The sequence below is a fragment of the Lampetra fluviatilis genome, chromosome 6, assembly GCF_964198595.1.
Source record: "Lampetra fluviatilis chromosome 6, kcLamFluv1.1, whole genome shotgun sequence".
Lineage (NCBI taxonomy): Eukaryota > Metazoa > Chordata > Hyperoartia > Petromyzontiformes > Petromyzontidae > Lampetra > Lampetra fluviatilis.
In genome coordinates, this window is record NC_136280.1 from 6,643,280 (window position 1) to 6,663,230 (window position 19,951).

At 40.4% G+C, this 19,951-nt stretch overlaps 1 protein-coding gene across 2 annotated transcripts in view; it reads right to left on the minus strand.

The window, feature by feature from the left end:
* The window catches only part of LOC144933092 (paxillin-like), a 51,078-nt gene extending 39,521 nt beyond the window's left edge, over positions 1-11,557 (minus strand). For both annotated transcript variants that reach the window (XM_078857610.1, XM_078857609.1), the window contains exon 1: positions 11,327-11,557. The gene's annotated coding sequence lies outside the window, so the exon portion shown is untranslated. The remainder of the gene's footprint in view (positions 1-11,326) is intronic.
* Between the last annotated feature and the right edge of the window lie 8,394 nt (positions 11,558-19,951).

The window sequence follows — 19,951 nt, forward strand, 5'->3', positions numbered from 1 at the left end:
GGTAGGTGGGAAATTATGCTCCTCAATTTTGTGAATAAAAAATGAGACTTCAAATTACCTCAGATGTAGTTCTGCGATACCTCCATCTGTGGGCTGTTCTCTCGCACACGAGGTGATGGACTGCTCTGAATAGTTAATTCGCATGGAAACAATGACACTGATACATCAATTGGAACGAATTTTGGAGAAGAGAGAGAATGTATGATAAGGATGTCGGAGCAAAATATTTAATGGGATAGGGGCATCAGAGCACATCCCAATATTGAATGGCCGATGGAAGGACCAGTATCCTATAGTCCAATAACAATGGCGGATATCATTTAGAATGAGTTATATAAGGAGGGGTGATCATTTTGGACCCATGAAGCATAACCCTATTTTTCACATAAGGTCTATTATTTGTTGAACGCAGTGTTGCCCAAACCCCCTGTTCGGCAAGTTCTGCCTGTACAGTACTCTGAATACAGTGCAAGTCTTCTTATCCATGTTATTATGCGTGCACCACAATTGATCATAGAAAATCTGTCACCCGCACAGCCTATGTTTTATGTGCCTATCTGAGGAATATGAGTTAGTTAGAAGTGGTAGCAAAATCACCCCTCTTTTCCACAAATAATTCACCTTTACATACGACAACAAATATATGATTTAAGATTCTGTCAATCCATTCCTTGAGAAAGGACTACCTATACAATGTGAGAAGTGGTAGACAATTCATCCTATTACACATGCTTATCCAATAGTAAAGGAAAACTCACATTTGTCAAGAGTAACAGGAGCCAAACACATTTGAGTGGCTACCGTGCACTATGTACAGTGATACCTCGGTTCACGAACGCTTCTGTTCACGAACAACTCGGTTCACGAACAGAAAAGTTCATAAAAATATGCTCCGGTTCACGAACTCCGCTTCGGTTCACGAACAGGAGCCGCGCCCATTTTTATGCTAATTCCAGGCTGTCACGTGGTCGTGACTTCCTGTAGGAAGATCGTGGAGAGAAGCAGAGACACAGAAAGAAGTACTGTGAGTACTGTGAAGACACTTTCAGTGACTTTTTGCTTTTTGGTGTGCTTTTTAGCACATACAGTACTGTACTACTGTACTGTACAATACTGTACTTACTGTATTGTACAGTTCACCCATTTGAGTGCTTACTGAAGTCATCTCAAGCAAGGTTAGTGTTCTCTCTCTATACATTACTATACTGTACAGTACTAATGTGTATTGTAATTTGTTTCATATTTTTGTGCTTCAAAAACCAAAAAAAAAGGTCAGAACGGATTAACCGGATTTACATTGAACACTATGGGAAAATGTGCCTCGGTTCACGACCAATTCGGTTCGCGACCAGAGTCAGTTCACGAATTAAGTTCGTGAACTGAGGTATCACTGTATGTTGAACTTCTTTCGCACCATACCTACCCAACCGTTCTAAGCGGAGGTGTGGGGGAAGGCCAAACTAACAAAAAAAGCAGTTTTAAGGAAATTAGTTTTCACTCCAGATGATTTAAAAGTGCATAGCTCCAGTGGCTTCCTAATAGCAGAGGGAAAAGCATTCCAGACGGCCACAAAAGCGCATCTGAAGGTGCGCGATGCAGTGACCGTCTTTATTCGATGGCAAGCCAACAGCCGCTGCGAGGATGACCGGAGTTCGTGTGATGGTTTATGTTCCTACATTGCTAAGGGTGGTGATGGCAATGATAGTAGCGGTGAGAGACAGAAATGGAACAAAACATCGTTCAGAGAGCAAATGCAAGACAGCAAATCAAAATTAAAATCATAATTCAAACTGTTACGAAAAGCTAAGTGGGCTCCAGCAGGAAATGTTACGAGAAGGGATGATGGCCGCTGGTCGACACCAACAACGGAGTGGTGGCCAAAGGAGGGAAACGTGCCCAAGAGGACATCCTCTGAAGAGATGGAGTATGAGAATGAGATGAGGTCATTTGCTGCAGTTAAATTAATTGTTCCATCGTGTGATTGAGGGGGATGGATAGTGACGGCTTGGAAAGGCCTTCATCCAACAGGGGATATATCATTGCTTATGATCATCGTACCTTATTTAATAGATCTAGATATTACATGCACAATAAAGGCTCATAAAATAGTTCCTAAAAAAAGTTATAAATTAAACACAGGGCATTTAATCTACAGTCATGCATTATCCACGCAAGCCGGTTCCTATTGTGGTGTTTTTTAAAACTAAAACTTCTGGAGAGAACAGATAGTGTAGTTTCCAACGACATAGAAGGGCATTCAGATGTAAACTAGTAAATTCATGTCCTTTTTTGGGTGTGTAGTAACAGCAATTCTCCATCATCTATGAGTCATACTGCACGCATTCTTAAAAGCATTTGAAGACAGATAACAAATGGGTCACACATGCTGCCAGGGATAACATTTACGAATACACATGGTAGACTATTACCATCGTGTTTTAATGCAAAACAATTAATTGTGCACACACGTTTATCTATGCTCGAGTATATGGCATGCAATTGTAGCACATGTTCATTTTCTTCTCAGTGGGAAAACAATGTTTTTCTCTACCACACTGCTCTGTACAGTGCTATTGTTATGCTCCAAATGCAACAACAGACTGCATAGCTCAATTATGCATATTGTAAAGATGCAAATTACTTTGAAGTCAATCGCAGAAATATACAAAACTAATACTGTATGTTAATCTGGCAATATTCATGATAAACTACTGGAGTCGCGCTGGAATGTGTTAGTCCATTAAAGAATGTCCTGGCTTTTGAGAAAATGAAATCCAGACAGGGCCACACTGCAATTGCCCTTTGACCTGACAAGCCCCTTGCTCTCCCGAGCTGCTTATTTAAACCCAGTGAATTACAGCTTGGCCACACACTCTCATTAGAGAACACACAACCTGTGTCTTGTGTCAGCCAGTGTTCATTCCTTTTATGAGAAATCTTGGAACAGTTTAGCAAGCAGATGAGACAAATCAAATGCATGCAATATGTTGTTGCAATGCTGTATTTCCTTCTACATTATCAATGACGCAAGCCTAAAAAATGCAGGGATGCTGGGATCTGCATTTCAATGATTCATTGCTGGCACGTTTTTCTAATCCTGTCTTTTTGGACATACATTTACAAAACGTGTCCCGAATATGAAAGGCGTGCAATGCAATTTCACTGTGTACTATCAGCTGCCTTCTAATCAGTCAAGCAGACACAGCTAAACATTACTGATGAAAGTATCAAACAATATATTTGTTATGTATTTTAGAGCATAATGTTTAAGTGAGCATAACAACTTGAAAACACACGATCAAGGTTGGACCCATTTTCTGTAAATATAAGCTAAATATCTTGCCATTGTGTGTGTACCCTACACTTTGTGCAAAACAAGGCCACAGCCTGGATTTCTTTCCTCTGTTTTCATAATACATGAACAACAGTGGGCACAGGGGTTGGTACGCTGGGGGCCTACTGCAAGGTCATAGAAAATGTGAAACCATGCCGAATTCTTTAGAGCTTGAAACCCACGCGGAAAGTACAAAATGTACATTTATCTAGAACATACGGCATGTGAAAAATAACATTTTCATTCATCTTTCAGTACAAGTATAAAGGAAGGTAAATTGTGTTTGTGACTGTGGGTAAATAATTAAAAGCAACCCACTTGAAACTTCATTAAGGGTATAAACACAATACTCTACTGTACTGGGGATGTTGCCATGGTGTAAATGGTTAACACACTGGACTTGAAATGCAGAGATCGCCAGCTCAATCTCCCAGCGTGACAGCTGAAACAATGGGCACAGTTATTAAATCTCACCCGCCACGATCCACCAGCAGTAGACATGGGTAAACCACCGTTAGTCGACTGCCGGTTAACCTCTAGAGGGGTGGCTCTCGAGTGCTCCCTACTACTTACTAGCAGTGGCATAATCAAGAAATCGTAGGACTGCGCACCTTTACAATTTACACTTCTAATTTACATAGAAACATATAAAATCCATTATAGCCAAAATTGAAGTGTGACTTTACACATCTGACTAAATGCTCAACCACGACCCAAGAAGGCCTATTATCAATGAATTCACTACATTTATCTATGGAAAAAAATCACGGGTAATCCCAAACAGGATGAATTTGCGAATGAAGTCCTCCTACCCGTAAAAGATTCATGGAGAACAGGAGTTCCGACAATGTCCCAGAGCACATGCCAAAAAAAGGGCCAGTCAACACCCATGAATAACCCGAGGATAATATGAGCCCTTCCACAATGCAGGATGGGAAAACCCATGGGTAATCACAAATAGAATGAATATGAGTGTGCGTAATGGTACTTTTCACAGACCCTATAGTTCCCGTGATAAGGGGCCATTCATAAATGACGTCACGCACCTGGGGGGGGGGGGGGGTCAGACATTTGTGACGATGTGTGACGAGGGGGGGGGGGTTGAGAAATGTGACGTCACATCAAAATGCGCAACTTTAATTATAAACAACATGTTCTACTTAATTAAATAGAATTGTTATAACACTAATTTTGATACATTTTCATTATTAACTATTTGATTATTTCAATTTACTAAGGTCACCTTTTATTTATTCCATGAAGGAGCATTTTGCTTCTCCATCGGAGAATGGAGAAGCATAAATTTAGTTAGTCAACATTTTGATTTTCATTATTCTACCAGGGCTTTTCATTCTGTGGAATGAATATGTGATTGTTATAATTGTACTCTCCATTTTGCTTCATTCTACTACAAAGTTTCAAGTATTTTTTTTAAAGTTATAATTACTTTTAATATATGATAATTATAAGAGAATTTCAATATAATATTCTGAACATCTGCAGTTTTAGTTAGACGATGAATATTTTCATGTGAATTTTATGCTAAATTTCAGCTTTCCAACGACACCTTTTTAATACGTGTTTTCTCCTACAACATCAGAGTGCTGGGCCACATTAAATACGCACTACAATGACAATAGTTTAAAGCGATTTGAAGCATGTTTTATTTTTAAAATGGAAATATTGTTTTGGGGGGGGGGAGGGGGGCAGAGCTTTGTGACGTCATATTTGAGGGGGGTCTGACTTTTTGTGACGCCGTGTGACGAGGGGGTCAAAAATCGAGTGACGTCATTTATGGACGGCCCCTAATAGGAGTCGCAAGTAATAGTCGTAGATGAGGTCTACTGTACTATGCCGTTGACTGATAGATGTAAGTTCAGTGAAAATGCTTTTTCGAAGCAGCATTTACACGATCGTAATTGGAAAACAAGCGCACATTTCAATTTCGTACAATTTATCGAAGAGTGCTGTCCAGTACTGTGGATATTATATACAGGACACAGTAATGACTTCAAAAGAAGTGCAGTATAAGTTGGTGTGCTGTTCGATGAACTACTATATAACAATGTGTCCCTGTAATGGCCTACAAAGCAGAAAGTTATTTCATCCTGAAGTTAATCACCACATTTTAATAAGCTGTGTAAACACATCCATTGCTAATTATATTTCCATGTTAACGTTTTTTTTTCCTTCTTCTGATGGCTGGGTTTGCAGAGATAAGCTGCCCGGAAGCCACAGTTGAGTTCTAGGAAATTTTGTGAAGAATCGAGAACACAACTGGGAAAAAACGATATATAAATTACAAAAATCTAGGTCAACCACAGTAGAGCTCCTATTCTCTCAACGAGAATGTGGTGGCGCATACTCTCTTAGTGAATTATGTCCACGACTATCTGCAGAAATATACGTGAAGCATGAATCTGCCACTTCCGAATCCCACTTCCTGGTGATTTTCACCTACGGATAAACGCGGATAACATGATAAATGTTCAAATAGCCTCTTATCGCAAGTACTCTATATATAACAAAAACATTTGCGACCTTTATCAACTATGTACTCAGTCGAAACCGAGTCATCCCAGCTCTCTCAAATCCAAGACCTAAAAAAAACACATTTAGAAACAATGAAAATTGTTTACAAAATGTGGATACTCTAAGGCAGGGGTCGGCAACCTACGACTCCGGAGCCGCATGCGGCTCTTTACGGGTTGCTTCTTGACGATATGTTCGTATGTACAGTATGTACTCAGATGCATTGCGGCTCTTGAAATACTGAATTTTGTACCGAATTGGAAAGAAATGGCTCTTCTTGTTATTTTGGTTGCCGACCCCTGCTCTAAGGTGACATAACGACAAGCAGCAAAATAAATATTAAAAAGTAGTCAAACAAGCTGACACACTTTCACCGAAATTATCAGTGACATTACAATGTATGTTTCGAATTCTGGAGTGGAAAAGCTAATTAATAAATACAAATGGCGAAAACATCAAACATATCAGATTTGCTGATGATTGTACAACTGGAATAAACTGGACTTGTTTTATTACAAAAACTGCAAAGTTGGGCTCAGGACAAAAACTTGTAATGAGAAAACAAAGGCCATGTACAACTAGTTCACAAAACAATTGCAGATACTGCATTTGCGTAACGGACACAACTGGAAAACACAGCAGGATGTGTGCCTAGGATGTATATTGCAGTTGGACCGGAACAACAATTATGAAATTAAGATAGACAGAAGCGAGCAGGTGGGAGTGCTTTGACAAAGCTGAACTTGATAATGAAAAGTAATACATTGTACCGATTATATCCTATTATACTACATGAGAAAAACAAGTCTTTCTGGCTGGCTTCCTGGCTGGCTGCCTGGTGCACATGTCCATGGCAGTGACATCACCAATCACAGCTGCTTGATGATGTCACCTGCATTCCAAAGCGTTGAGCCGGGTTCGTAAGTCGCGATGACGTCAAGCCTCCGCCTACATGGGATAATATCATATCATCCTAGACTGTATTAGACAAAGGTTTTGCTGGCTGGCTGTCTGGAGGGAGGGAGGGACAAATGGATGGATGGATGGTCACATCCCAAAGGACGTGCAAGCTGCTAGTATGCCTAAAGAAAGCTTTTAGCCGGTACATGCTAATTGCTGTGACATATGGGTTCAGGAACATGATCGGTAATGACGAAAATGGAACGACAGTTCTGTAAAACTGAAACGTGTGAGAAAAAAAGCATTGAGAGATGCATGCTTGGAATTACACTGAGTGACAGAAAGATGAACACACTCATTAGAGAACATACAAAGGTTAAACAAATCATTCATACTGTTAAGAAATATAAGTGGGCTTAAGCTGAAAAACGTCGCTTGACAGGATGATAGTCCATGGTCAAGAATAATGATGGAGTGGCTGCCAAGGAATAAAACGCATCCAAGTAAATGTCTACTCATCAGAACGAGCAATTAAATGAGCGGGTGCTCGGTGGATTAGTACATCACATGACCAAAAGAGATGGCTGTAGGTTGGGGAGGCCTTCATCCAGCAGTGGATTGACCATGACTGATGAGCACCGATTATATTTGGCATCACAAGCAGTGGTGCTAGGATGGCTTGTAAATATGTTTTGAAACACTGTGCAATACAATACTGTACCACGTGTTTTAAGGATTTTAAAGACTACACTTGTAAATTAGAAGTTTCTGAATTCGAAAACTGATTAGGAACACTGCAAGTAAAGACTAGTACATTTAATACCATACATGGTTTAATATTTCATATAATTCCTCATAAGCTTTAGCTAAACGTATTCGAAATAAAATCGGCTTAGTCATTTTGCCGAATTAAAATAAGTGTGCTAAATATGAAACTGGATCACTGCCACGGTGAAACATGCAGTGTGGCATTAGTTTTCTTTTACTCTACACTCAATAAGGGCCTCCTCCCCACCAACGTACCAAGAATGGCTGCATTTTTTTTGTCCTGTAGCCTTTAAAATATTTAGCTTTAAAATCCTTCGATTTGTTGCATACAGTAGAATTACGAACGACACTTTTTTACGCGATCTAACCCAAAAAAACTGTATTATGAACAATATTAATTTGAAATGTATGTCCTTTCACGCACACTAATTCACAAGTTATTTATGGACTTTTTTTATATTCACGTTACAGTACTTCACAATGTACTCTCTTACCCAGCCCAGAAGCAGCAGTTTAGCAAAGTGGCTTGCAAATTAGAAGGTCGAGAGCTCAGATCTCTCTTTTGAGGTTCACGCCGTTCATCATCCCAATTGGGTCGATGATAATGAGTGCTCTCGTGTGAGGATGTCAAGAATAGTCGTCTCATGGAGAGATTCACCTCCATCGTATTCTTAGGTTTTTACCGAAAAAACCTAAGAATATGAATCCTTGCTGTCACGAAAGCTTCAAATCTAGACCTCCATCGTAGTCACGTGGAATGTCTACCACTGGCTCAGGGATGTAAGCGGGAGATGATCACTGCCTAAATGATCATCTGGGCTAGAAATCGCTTTGATTTGAGAGACTGTAAAAAAGGCAACTTCCATTCTCTCCCGTTTATAAATTAGGGTGGGGGGGTTATGGTTACGGTTGTGATTCCGGGGGTTTGTGGTTAGAGATGTGAAGTTATGAATTGTGTTGGAAACAAACTTGCATTGCCGTGAATGTGTGACAAGCCGCCCAAACTATTTAGATTAAATATCGTATTTAAAGCGAGGCTTGTGGAACTTTGAATTCTGTTTGGAACATATGGGACGTGCCTCAAGTGCACAATGGTTTCTACCAACGCCTGGCTGCACATGTGGCACTCATTTGGTCCAGAATACTGTATCCGGCCAAACAATGTGACGCTTCAGACTGAGAGCAGGCACTACAGTACTTAGTCTACTGATACAAAATGAGACTAAACTTATGCATTACAAACGAGCTGCAATGGATATTGTAATCACGTTTCAATGGATATTGTTCGTGCAGAGCCAATTGCATACAATACAATACCAGCAATGACACGGGAAATAGTCCTAAACTTCGAGCTTTACATTTCTGGTGTTGGTACCAACTTAAGCCCTTGGGCTGCATTCAATTTGAAATCCAGAGGTCCCTTTTTTGATCTCCCAGCACGGGATATTGAAACAATGGATAAACATCTCGAATCTCCCCACGACCTGCAAGTCAATTGCGGTGGGGCAAAGTGTGGGTATTGCAACCTCTTTAAAGATGTCTGGTCTCCGTAGAAAAGTAGGCCAAATGCCATATCGAGGGGGCTCTCTCGGGCTCCCTCTAGTTAAAGCCCTTCCGCGAGCAGTGGCGTGAGTCAGAAATTGCAGGGGCTGCACCTTTACCTATTAATTATATATCAGAAGTGCTCCATGAGCAAGCTAAAGTGCAGCTAACAATACTACCCTGCGTGACGTTTTTGGTAAGGGTAACAAGACACAGCTAACAATTCCATCCAGTGCATGTGACTTAAACGGAGAGCTATTCTTAACGGGCACCCAAAACAGCTACATTCATAAACATGCACATGATAACATTCGGCCTAACAGCACATCTCCCCTGTGGGACTTTGTGGCATCCACGGTTAACACCTCCACTTCCTCCACTCTCGTTGTGTTCTTCCTGCTGCTGCTGCTACTTTTATTTGCATCTTCTCTTTCATGCCGTTCTCCCATATGGTTGACCGGCTTCCCCTACTCTTTCAAGCACACCTTCCTCGTATGATCACCTTCCATAAGGCTACTGCTGGCTCGTCATAATAATCCCAAAGTAGCTCAGATTTCTATGGTGGACATCCTCCCAGCAGTCTGGTTTATATTTGCACTTTTTCCAGTACCGACTCATTTGTCCTTCTTGCCATTCAGGGAGTGCAAAGTATGCACTTTTAGCTTTGTATCTTTAATTATTGTATCCTTGCATTATTATTGCCCAAGATTCACATTAAACAATTGGGAGACCCGTTACATTTAGAACATAACTGCTTTTCCTATGCATCAGCTTCTATTTAAGTGATATGCCATAGTTGACAATGTGAGAGATTAATTATGGATCCAGGCAAAAACTAGCGGCACCGATGCTGCCCACTACGAATAATTGGCTCTCAGGGGATTGAGGCAGCCTTCAAGGTTCACATTGACTCGTTAACAGTTATAATAACCACGACATATGGTAGTAGCTGCTCTCAACCAAGCTGACAGTGTGTAAAACAACCAATCTCATTTTTTTGCAAAAATGCATAACCCAAATTAAAAGATTTACCACGTTATTTAAAAAATATATATGTTGTCTCCACAGTCATGGTTATGTTAATGATAGGGTAGCTCACAAAGAGGGGCAACTGCATCTCCTGCGTGTTACATGACCGGTTATTTTAAATCTCTTGACCAAACCTAAAAATATGTGGCCAGCCATTCCCCAAATGCCCATCCACACCCACAAGCCATCCATCCCCGCACCAGCCTACAGTCTTCACTTTCTCCCACACTCAAGCTCGCAACTCACGACCAATGCATATAATCAACGGGACTCCCCATTTGTTCTGCTCAATTAACCCTGTTGACTTGGAGATGCACTTGATCATTTGCAAGTCACCATGGGGCACCAGGGCTAGATGCCAGAACAGTCATAATGTTCAGCGTTCTGGCCAGACCCATCTGTTTTCATGCCACACATATGGTATCTTTCTGGATAAATGCCTGTGTGAATCGATCACTCCCAACTGCGCATTTTTTGCCTTTTGATTTATATACTTTGTAAGCATTTATTTTCCATGTGTATACACACACAACACTGCAATTTTCATACTTTCATAATATTTTCCCTACCATCTTGTTGTTCTCCGGCAGTTTTAACTCTTCGTAGAATCTCATGCGTTTTCACTGGTGTGTTATAGCATGACACTACACTGATTTACAGTGCCATGACAAAGCAATTTGGTTTACGGTGAGAGCTATGATGCGAAATTCAGAAACAAGACAACAATTTAAACGGGTAGGCTTTCGCGACCAATATTATTCGTAATAAAGGTTTTTGGGTGAGATCGCGTAATGTTTAGATGTGTTATAACCCTCCACCACCCGTAAGTTTTGTCACGTAAACAACACACAATTAGTTACTACTTCAACCTGAACCCAAAACCTTTATTACGAACCGGACAAGTTGATCACATGGACTACGCAGTACGAACAACATTGTTTAGTTGCGGCTGAAATGTTAATTTAAACGTTAAAAAACAATACAAGAAACATTGTTACATTATCACAAACCACGAAGAGTTAAAAGGTAACAATGTCATAAACGCCTTCGGTAGGAACCCACATTTTTCAATAAATCAAATTGCACGAATTAAACAACGGGTTAAGCAAACACCCAACCACGGACGTAATTTATCCACGAGGTCTCTGTTAATTAATAACAATTTGGCATGCAATTAACGCCGCTCTCTCTCAAAGTTTAGTGATGTCCCACCATAGTTACCTGTGGTTGCTGCGGATGAGATTAAAGCAGCAGTAATCCGTCGACAAGCTGTACACGGGTGGCAAATGCGTTGAAAGCACGGGCACTTTGGCTGCGTTAAAAGTTGCCAACTCCGGCTCTGACTCTGCGAGCGGCTTAAGCCTAAACAACAACTCTTTTCACCGTTGTACACCGCTTACACATGGGGGTATAGTTGCTGTGAGCTTGACTGTGGATGATGATGATGGCTTAGCTCGGAGACCGCTAGTTTTTTTTCAGCCCAGCAGGAAATCACCACCTCCCCCACACCCAACCCTGCCACTTCCTGCCAGCCCCGGACCATGTGAGGGCCGGGAGGAGAGAATTGGGATGGGGTAGTGGCAGTGTTACTCGTAAGTTAGTGGTGGTGTGAGTGCTTCTAGAGTGACATTTATTCATATAACGTGTTTGAAGCAACAGCTGCTGCTCCCTGTTGCTATTGCTCTGGATGGTGTTATCGATCCCATCGATTCTACGACTCGTGGTTCTTTCTGCATCTAATAAACAAACACGTTTCCCATGTTAATTTTACAATAGATGGTGGAAGGATTGCTCTGTGCATGGATGCTTTAAGAAAAGCTCCTGAACATTCTTCACTTTGAACCCCAACACATTTCCCCAAAATCTGTAAGTAGCATGCAGATATCAATCACAACTGGAAGATATGTTTTTATATCACAAATGTAAATTGAAACGAAAATCCCAACCTACATAATTCATTCGCCATCGCAGTTTCCCTGCTTTAATTTATCAATCAACTATTTATTTTCAATGAATGTGCAGCCCAGCATTTATTTATTTATTCTAATGGATGTACAGTGTGTTAACATTGTGTGTTAAAAATACAATTCACGCAGGGCGTTATATGTATTTTGTGTTCTATTCCGGTAAAGGCACCAGACGTGATATGAGTAAGGTACAGTATTACTGAAGTACGGTACTGCTCCCTGACCCCTCAAGGCCTACACACCAATCCCCTTGGCATGCATTAAATCTGCCTGTGCATGTAGTTATAAAGGGACATGCCACTCGCATATTAATAGCACCCTTGTGGAGTCTCTGCCAAATGTCCAGGGTACTTTTATTACACGAAACATGTAACCTGTGCTCCTGGTTTGTTATTTCCTGCGCGTGGCTTCAATGTGTAATAATATCGACTTAACAATGCAAGAACATGGTAATCTCTCACTGTACGTTATCATATTCATAATATGCATGATCATGTTCGTAATCTGGTGGTAATGATTTTTTTTGGTATATTAAACGGTCGGCAGGGCCCATGTGGTGGCAGGGTCAAATATGGGTACTTGCACCTGTTGTAAGATATCTGGCCAAGATACCCAAGAAGGCCTTCTTTCACCAGCGTGCAAGAGTAGGCAAAAATACCCTTCCACCAGCAGTGACGTGAGCAAGCAATCGCGTTGCTGCACCTTTACCACCTTTATATTTCCTTGTAAGAAAAAAATGCATGTTGGTTGAAATCATATTTTTAGATCGGTAAAATGTTTCAAGGCAGGATTTGCACAGACAGTACTCAGCATTTTTACTATTTTGACTACTTTATCCTCCAGATTTGACACTTAAAGTGACCTCTGGTCATGCAGCAAGTTTCTACTTACCCTAACATTGAGACTAATGTCCGACATGTAATAGTCAAACCAATATTTGTTTTTATTCTCAAAGTTGAAATTAAGCCAAGAAAAAATGTAGAATCAAATTGAATGCATTTTTTTTTAACTGACAAAAAAGGCAGGGATGTCTTACATGTCTTTTAATCCATCACTTTGGAGATACAATAAGAAATTACTCTGAGCAAGATTTTGACTGCGAAGTATTTTATCTGCCAAGAGCAGCCAAAATTATCCATCGTGATGTCTGCAAACTTAAACAATCTATCAACGGCACGAGTCCTGATGACTGCCAGAAACAAACCTGAGCTTGTGTGTGATAGCATTTTTCAGTATAAACCTAGATAGATCAAGCCTCCAAGAGCAGTTTGTTGAAGGGCAGCTATGCCCACCTGCTTCCGCTGACCATCTCACAACTTCTGGCTTGCAATACTGTAAAATGTAGACAAATTAAAACAGCAAGCTGCAAAATAACAGAGCTAGAGACACATCAGACCCATGTTGAAACAAGAACATGACTATTTGAGTTGTTTCCCCTACGATTGTGTGCTTAGACATTGCCAACATTGTTGTGTGTGCCATGTGCAAAGATGATGGTGCAGTCTTCCCTTCAAAACTTGCCAAGAAGGTCTTCTTTTACCAATGCCTGTTGATGATAATGTTAACCATAATATGAATCCACAACAGTGACAGACTCATTCCCATGGCTGCAGGAACTTCCTTGATGCAGCATTCAACAACAGTTTTTCAAGTCAGAGCCTAGGAAATGGCAGTGATAGACGGAGGTGTAGAAGTGTAGAATATAATGACACCTATGCCAGCAACTCTCCGGACACACGTGAAAAAGAGGATAAAAATACGTTTGCACCACCTGCAGTTGAACCTGTCACACCTGAAGTGCCCATTCTACCCAACGCATGCATCATCATCATCAGCCATGGTCAATCTACTTCTAAATTAAGGCCTCCCTAAACCACCACCATCTCTCACAATTCTGCAATGTAGCAATCCACCGAGAATAAATTAAATCTCCTTGGCGCCCAATACTTTAATCTCTTGGCGGACATCTTCTTCGATGCATTCCATTACTTGGCTGCAATTTTCTTAATATCCTTGATCACCGGTGCCCAATGGTTTCGGCAAAGAAGATGAATGGCTCAAACATCTGAGGCAGATAGTTGTAAAACCATAACTTGACAAATATAACATTTTATCGTGGGCAGCATATCTTCACTGGGCCCACCGTGCACAGGTTCCAGAGCAACTATTGCTGTGATACTATCGTATTTTTGTTTCTAGAGAATGCAATCAGTTACTGCGTTCCATGAATGTGGCCCAAGGCTGTTGTTAATTACCCGAATCCAAACAGTTTCTAGTGCTTGTAATGGATTAACCACTCTTTGCTGTTGCTAAAAAAAAAGCCAGTGAAACTCTCCGGACACACGTGAAGAAGACATGTTCCTCAAAATGGTTTATGGACTGCATATTAAAATGGCAGCATTTAGGATCCGAACAGATGACTGTGTAGGTTTTCGTAGTTTTGTTGTAAATCTTTCCGACGTGCTTTCAGGTTTTACCACGTGTTGTTCGGCATGATGTTCAACGTTTCACTCTACACGCTGGGATCTTCAGTTCACACAGAGGTTCCCAGCACGTGGAGTGAAATTTCGGATATCATGCCAGACAACACACGGTACAACCCGAAAATACATTGGGGCACTATCTTAGAAGACCAGCTTGCAGACGGTGGGTGTACACATGCCATGAGCGCTACTGATATTGCTCGAAGTGAAGTAAGACATCTCCCTGTAACAAGGCATGCCCACCAGATAACAGCAGCTGCCCTCTACATGCTGCACCATCGGGAATATGCTAATTACATAGAAACTGTGCCAAATGGGGAAAAAATACATTTGGTGTTCACAGCTTGCTATAAGGAAATGTCAGCTCAACAAGCCCAGTTTAAACATTGGTTGATTGCACTAGAACGAGAGCTGTGCATACTAAAGCAATTCGAGGAGTACATTTTGCAGAGTGTGTGGAATCACTGGCCAAGATAACGTTGTGGTTGGTTTACCTTTGATCACATCAGCTACGCAAGGTGGCTGTCAGCCCACACGAGGAATACTTCCTTTATGTGTTCTTTATTAGAAAATACACTCAGCTCTATATCATGAGCTTTGTTCTGGACAATTTGTGTCACACAAGACAAAGTTGCATTTCTCTTGCTATGGCTGTTGGATCGGGCACATGAGCGAGTCAAACGCCCGAGTGAAACGAGAAGGAGGAGGTGTATTCGCAAGGACATACAATCCAATAGCACTTAGATAATGGGCGATTGATAGACCAGAAGCAGCACAAAAGAGCCGAGAGTTAGAGAACAATACTCGCAACAACAACGAATCACAAAATATCATGAACAAGTATGAAGTGTCCAGGCGTCGTGTGTAAAGGAGATTAATTATCACTCTCGTCACTGTTTCTGAGTACATGGGAAACCCTGTCATGATGTACAGTGAAATATCACTGAGAAATGTCAGAGCTATCACTGAGAATTTGATATTGCATTAGATTATACAAGAGGTAGTGATGAAGTGAAAATATTGGTTCTATTAGGGCTATTCAGTGGAAATAAACACTGTAGTGTGTTTGGGTTGCTTATTACCCTGGTGAACCAGTTTGGAGTATGTAGTTGGTTTATGCTTATTTAATAGAATACCGCAATAGACAATCACTAAATGTGTTCATGTTATTGTAACCTTATCGACAATTAATGAGCAATTAAACAGTTTTGATGCATCTGAGTGTTCCAGCGAAATGCTTTGCAAAACATTCAGGTTCCTAATTGGACCACTAGGAGGAGCGTTGGTGGTGGTTCCAAATCAAGTTCAAGTTGAATGTTTAGGGCATATTAATATAAATATTCGTGCTAAGTTTCATGTTTGTAACGGTTTTGGCCATATCCTTCACTTAATCACCATGCTAGAGTTTTTGACTCATAAACGGAAAGTTAAAATCGTGCTCAAAGATACACACTTTGTATTTTCTCTCAAAGGTCATGAAGTAATAATAAGGGGTATTGGTAGTGCAGTGGTTAGCGCCCTGCGACGTGAACCTAGCGACCCGGAAATGATGTTTCAATGGCGAATTGACATCTGAACCAATCCTCACCTCTCAACCTTCATTAACCCGCACTGACAATTTCCATGACCCACACAAATGGGAACGAAGATTTTCCACCAACGGCATAGAATTGCCAATCTAAATTTCCAAGTACTGTACACAATTTCAGTTTTTGCAAGATAACAAAATGTGTCCATAATAGAGGGTTTTGGGCTAGATCACATAAATAGAAATGTGTCGTAAAACCCACCACCCGATACAACCAATTAGTCAGGTTTGTCACGTTAACAAAAATGCTGATTAGTTACTAGTTCAGCACACCGGTGTGTTGGAGAGTAAACCCACAACATTTACAATTTATTCGATTTGTAAATATATTGTAGTTGTGGTTTTACTCTCCAACACACCGGTGTGCTGAACGAGTAACTAATTGATACGCTTGTTTACGTGATAAACCTTACTAATTGGCTGTGTTGGGTGGTGGCGGGTTTAACGACACATTTATATTTACGCAATCTAACCCAAAAACCTATATTATGAATAATATTGGTCGCTAAAGCCTGCATGTTAAACTAACAAAATGTGTGGTTTCCCCCAGTTGAATACAAACGTATGAGCTATTGTATTGCTCAGACAATGTTAAATATATTTTAGATCTTTTTTTTAAATAGGTCACCTTATGTTGAGAATTTTATATATATACTGTATATAAAAGGGAAAATCTCCAGGTACACATTTCCAGCTAAGTACCGTACAATGTTTTCATGGTAAAAGTATTGCATTTCAAGTCACTGTACAGAATATAGTATGAGCAGTCATTGCAATAATTGTCATAAATTTGTAAAATGTTACATTTTATTTTAAAGTGTTGGTTCAAATGTGACCCCTTCTAAAATACATTACTTTACCGATAATTTTAGTACATTTTGAAAAAATACACTATTGATGAAGACGTTTTAATAAAAAGCAAGTGGATTGTAATAACATGCAGGGAAAGGCTATGCCATTAATACTTTGAATTCTTATACACGTGTAGTAACGCTTATGACTCGTTCACACCGGAGTTGGAGGCACACTTGTTTATTTAATACCACACGTTGTGACATACACACTGAGGGGGTATCGGCCCCCTCACCCGTCTATCTGAGGACACACCTCTAGGCTAACCCTAGCCTGCCTCTGAGTCCTCCTCTAATGGGCTAGGGGAGGCTATCTTGGCCCGACACTGGTCAGTCGGGCCCGGTACCCAGAGTCCAGACCAGCACTGGCTCTGGCTCTGGTACCACGCCACTGGCTCGAGCCTGCGCGGTCCTGATAAGGACGGCGTGCCAGGGGGAGACCAGGGCTCTATCTAGGACGTCTTCCGTCTTCTCTTCTTAGCTAACACAACACTCCCGAGCCCTTCGATACATTCCCCTTTTATACCCAACCCCTCCCTGAGGGGTGGGGCCCCGGGGGATCATAATGACCGAATCGACCCCCCAGGGTGTCTGGCGCGGACGTCGCAGAGGGCACCTGCTCGTGCACACATGTAGCCCCGCCTACTGTGTTTGTTTACCATAGGCTGCCATGCATAACGGGCTCTCTCTCTAACACCCCTACACACGCAATGACAGGGGTTTGATTGATAATTGTTTTTTTACCGTTCTATCTGGCAACAAAACTGACACCTTTTTTACAAGGAGTCATGTTTGCATAGACCACAATACCTGCAGTCATAATGCAAACAAAAAACATAACTCTGATAATGTGCACTGTCCTTGAAGTTGATTGGTCCACACCCGAGACAGCTTTCCTTAGAGCCTAGTCTCACATGGGTTGGACCAGATGACGCCAAAAGGTGTCAGTTTTGTTGCCAGAGAGAAGGGTAAAAAACCAATTATCATATTTTCTACTGGCAAATGAGGTTCCAATGGTGTGAGGGGTTTGATTCTCAGCCATGGTGCATTCCATTTTCTTCATCAATATCCATTTTCCGATGTATATGTTATAGCAGTTAATACACTGATTTAAAATGTTCTTAATCAGGCACATTGCTCTTTAGTCCTTTCGGTAAAGTCACGTAGGTATAAAATTAAATTAAAATAACCAAAAATAAATTAAATCACGACGTTTCGGAATCAACACAAGCTTCCGTCATCAGGTGGGACAATCACAGCAAGAACCAAATTACTGTTTCTTGCAGTCACGAAAACTTAAGATCTAAACTGAGACACATTGCATCTGCGTTACATTTGTAATCTATTCTATTCCTATCAATCTTCAATAAGTATTTATATTCTTTACTTCAGAAGTATTTATTTTTAATAAGCTGCAAATGCTTACATCTTCAACCACTGCTTTGATTCTTGTTTTAAATATGTTTAAGTAGTATCCACCGTTGCATTGTGCTACTGTTTTCGATTTATACAACACCTTGTATTTTGTTTTGCGTATATTTTTTACCCAGGTATTTATAACCCACCGTCTATTTGGACAAATACACTTTTGGTCTCATTGGGCTTTTACCTGGTTATAGATGAAAATGTACAAAAAAATTATGCATCTCGTTTCGAAATTCAGAACAGTATACTTGAGTTAATTACTCAGTACTGATTAAGCTTGCTGAAATGTGTAAGCGAGGTAAAACTTTAATTAGTTAAATTAGATTACATTCATCATGCAATTACTTTAGTACACTTATAAGAGTACAGTTAATTTGTTTTATATGAAGACTAATGATTGTTACAAGTAATTAAAGGGAACTCAAAACAAGTGAACATTTTTTTCTATATATGTAATATGTCACCTTATGGATAGAGTGGAGTGCAGCAATCACAGAAATGCATATAACAATTCACAGCATAGACATATGAAACAGTATTTATGGCCCAATCCATGTAGAATTTGAGTTGTTATTCCACTTTGTTTTCATGGAATGACAGCTGTTTTTGTTGAAACTCAGTCCCATTCCACAATTTTCAATTTACGAGGGGCTGATTCCACGGTTGGCGGCCAGCATTCCACCGCACCTCATGCCGCACAAACTGCATGGAATGGCTCAAAGTGGGTAAGATTAGGGCAGCATTGGGGTAGAATTTTCATTGATAATAACAGTTTCATGGTAATTTCATTCGATATAATCTAAGTTTATCTCTATGTTACCTGGAAATGGTCTCCTGAAAGCACTGACTTCATGTGATTGTATTCTTTTCATAGATAAGCAGGACTATTTGTGCAGATAATACAATTATATCAGGTTACATGTACGGAGTGAAAAATAATAGTTTCATTCTACTCTAACATTATACATGTAGAAATTACTTTCGAACAAAACAACTCGTGTTCTTTTTTCCCTGCAATCAGAATCAACAATAATCAATCCAATGCTGGATGAAGGCGTCCCCAAACTGCCACTATTTCTCATGATCCCGTAATGCAACAATCCACCTAGCTCCATCACCTCGGTAGATGTATTCTTGGACGTGTTCCTTTCTATGGCTGTAAAGCTCATTTTTCTCGTCAATATAGCATCGTTCTTTCTCGTTAAGTGTCCTACCCAACCCCACTTGATTTTTACAAGATGCCATGAATATAGATACAATATACTCTCACAATCTGCATCGCACATATTCCATGAACAGAAATTACGTATATGTCTTTTCCTGCCTTATCTCCATCATCCGGTGGAAGGAAGTTATTTCTGTAATTCCAGAGAACCTGGAAAGTTTTCTTCATGAATACAGTTTAGATGTTATGAAAGTTATAAAATTGCAAATAGAGTGTAATAAAAAAAATATCTTGTAAATAACTACAATTCTATCTTGACTTAAAGCTTTCGTGACTGCAGGAATTCATATTCTTTGGGTCTTTCGGT